The sequence below is a fragment of the Equus przewalskii genome, chromosome X, assembly GCF_037783145.1.
Source record: "Equus przewalskii isolate Varuska chromosome X, EquPr2, whole genome shotgun sequence".
In the NCBI taxonomy this organism is placed as follows: Eukaryota; Metazoa; Chordata; class Mammalia; order Perissodactyla; family Equidae; genus Equus; species Equus przewalskii.
Genome location: NC_091863.1, coordinates 56,922,948 through 56,926,476, shown reverse-complemented (window position 1 = coordinate 56,926,476; position 3,529 = coordinate 56,922,948).

Here is a 3,529-nt window from a genome sequence, read left to right as displayed (position 1 = left end):
CTCTCATTTGCTATTCTCACTTCACAAAGGAAAAAACTAAGAACTATAGAAAGAAAGCTGTCATCTTTCAAATCCCATGATAGAACCCAGTTACAGCCTCTGCTGCTCGCTATAATTAATAAAAATAATTTGCCCTAATGTTGCCCTAAGCTTCTCTCTCTTTCCAAGTTGTACTATACTAACTTAAAATTTGAGTAGGTTTGGATGGCACCACATACCCTGTCATCTGCTTAAGTGTTGTGCCATGTGTCATGATGCATTTGGAGCACTGGTAACACTACGCATCTTGCTGAAGAATCCCATCTTGTTTCGTAGTCAACCTTATATGGATGCTGATCTTACGTCTCTTGAGCTGAAGCATGTTAGCTTCCAGGATACATTTCCAGCCTATTACTGCAGATTCAGTCTCATTATAGGAACAAACTATTTCTCAGAGCTACTATATATAGTTTCAGTTACCCTCAATGATCACTTTGTACCTGCATTTGAAATTTTTACTACACAAAAATGTTTTAAAGTTTAATCACTGGCATCAGGTATTCCATGGATTTATGGATATCTAGAATGATGATCAGAATAATTTTTTCATTGTGTAGAAAAAATTAAAATTGCTTATTTTTACAACTTACTTTTTCCTGATAGTTCAAATTAGAATGTATTGAAATCTAACATGGTGGGTTAAATAACTCAACCTTCTAGAGAAGTAGCCTATAAGTTCAAATATTTCTAAAGCAGTGGTTCTAAAAAATTTAATATATATATTTTCAAATAAAATCTTATATACTCTACCCCCAAATAAAGCAAATGAATGTAGTGATGTTCTGGTTCAATTCATAAACATTTATTGATTGCCTACTTGTCCTACATGCCTGGTAGTATACTAAGTGCTAGGGATACAGCAATAAAGAAGGTAGTCACACTTCCCTGCTGCCATGGACATTATAGTCTAGTAGCAGGAGTGGAGGACCTCGGGAAGGGTGGAAAGAGGCTGGTGACATATACACCTAGCATCCCTTTGTTGATGGTTCCTGAAAGAAATCTATGAGGAACTTTAGGGTTCTGTGGAATAAACAAGGTTTGAAAATGGAGGGTGTAATAGCAGAGGAATAAGAATTCTTCACTACTTGTCTGGAAATAATTTACTAGCCCTGATCCAGCATGTTATGATGCATGCTGGAGTGACCCTTCAAGGGAGGCTGAGCAATTTCCTTCCAATCTGAACACTTCAAGGCCTAGTTTAACCATACTTCCTCCAGTGAGCCTTCCTTGACTAGATCAAACTTTCTCCCCTGAATGCCTATTGCATTTTTTGCCTACACCAACCATTTGGAGACCTGGCAAACATGCTCTAGACGTTGAGATTTTTATATTGTTATTTAAGTATTTTGTGATTATTTCCATTTTCTGTGCTTATATATTGTCTTCTCAACTAAACTATGAGATCTTCAAGGTCAAAGTTACGCTTTATTTTTGTATCTTCTTAGTCCTGGGCTCATTATGTGGTAATTGCTCAATCAAGATTTGGTGAATACTTGGCATAAGGAAGATTAGGTAAGAGAATAGTAGAGACGACTCTGTTAGCTTAATACCCAATTAATAGAGAGATACTTTCAAAATTGCAGAATCAGGAGCTCCATGCACCCCATGAAACAACCATAACTGGTGAAAAGTATATTGTAAAAAAAAAATTTAAAATCTCTGGAAGTTGTCCTAGGGGCATACTGCAAATGGGTACATATTTATTCAAGAAAATATACTAAATCTGGGTAATAGCAGTGAGAGTCTTTGGCATTTGAACCACGACCTACTACTCCTTCCACAACCACTACAACTTAGCATGACAGATGCTATATTCTGGGTGGATGCAGCCAAGAACTCAAAACTCACTTTTACCACAGCTCCCAGTCTAGGGCTACCTCCTCCCAAGGAGGAGCAGACCACCAGTATTTCTCATCTTCCTAGGTCTGTGTTGCCAAAGCTCTATTACAGATAAAAAAAGCTAGGAAGTCTGCACTTTTCCTCCACTCAACACTGACTCATAGGGCAGAAGCTCTACCTCAGGCATAGCAGGCCAGGGATACTGGGCCTTGGTCAGCTGCACCTCAGGTCATCTGTAGGAAAAGAGGTTACATGCTGGGAGAAACAAACTGAGAAAACCAGAAGCTACTACTCCCTCTTAGTACACCACTCAATAAGCATGGGTGTCACTCCAAGAGAAGTGGACCACTGTCCTTGTACCCAGCTCTGGAGCAGTAGTAAGAGGCTTTGCTAGAGCAGAGAGACAGAACATGAGAACAGGGAGCTCCATAACTCTCCACAAGGGACTGATTTTATTTAGAACAGAACATGCAGAAGTTCAAGCCTAAGTGTACTGCCAAAAACAATGGAGATCTTAGTGGCAAGCAATTAAGAAGAAGCTGGTAATTCCATGAAAGCAACAAGCTAACCTGTAGATCAGCTAGAAGTTTACCAGAGAGAATCAGGGAAAGAGTCATCCTGGGGTCATAACAAACCTCAAAGACTAAGTGCAAAGAACACCCTGTAAATGAGCCTGAACTTAATTGGATTGAACTACAGAGCAACTTATGCCCCAGGCCATTATCAAAAACAATACAGTGATCAGATGGAAATTATTGAACACTAACAGCTAGCGGAGATATCAACAGAGGCAAAAAGTTTAACAGAGAAACCAGGGAAAGAGACATTCAAAAAGAGCCCTACTAAAACACCATGATCACAGGGTGACCATACACATGCCCATGGCTGTGCCTTCTGGAGACCAACATCAGAAGTTTCACACTGCAGAGGAAACAGACTTCACTGAAATAGTCTACTCAAGTCATTAGACAAATAAACAAAAACAAGCCCCAGAGAGAAGGGGGGGGTATCAGAATGCAGAGTTATTATAATATATTATCTAAAAAGACAAGTTTTCAACAAAAAATTATGAGATATGCAAGGTGATAAGAAGGTGGGACCCATACATAGGGAAAAAGAAGCAGGCAACAGAAACTGCATTTGAGAAGGTCTAATCATCAGATCTAGCAGACCAAACTTTAAAGAAATTCTTATAAATATGTTCAAAGAACTAAATGGAATCATGCTTAAAGAAGTAAAAAGGTAGGTCTTATGATGATATCTTATTGAATAGAAAAAATCAACAAAGAGATAGAAATACTAAAAAAGAACCAAGTGAAAATTCTAGAGTTGAAAAGTACAATAACTGAAATGAAAAATTTACCAGAAAGACTCAACAGTAGATTTGACTCAGGAAAAGGAAAAATCAGTGAATTTTAACATAGATTAATAGAGATCATGCAATCTGAAGAAGAGGATGAAGAAAAATGAACAGAGGCACAGAGATATGCAAGAAACTACTAAGTATACCAATACATGTATTATGGGAGTTCCAGAAAAAAGGAGTTGGGAGGGGGCGATGTTCAAAGAAATAATGATAAAAAAGCTCCCTAAATTCCATGAAAAAATATTAATTTATACATCACAAAGCTCATCAAACTCTAAGTAGGAA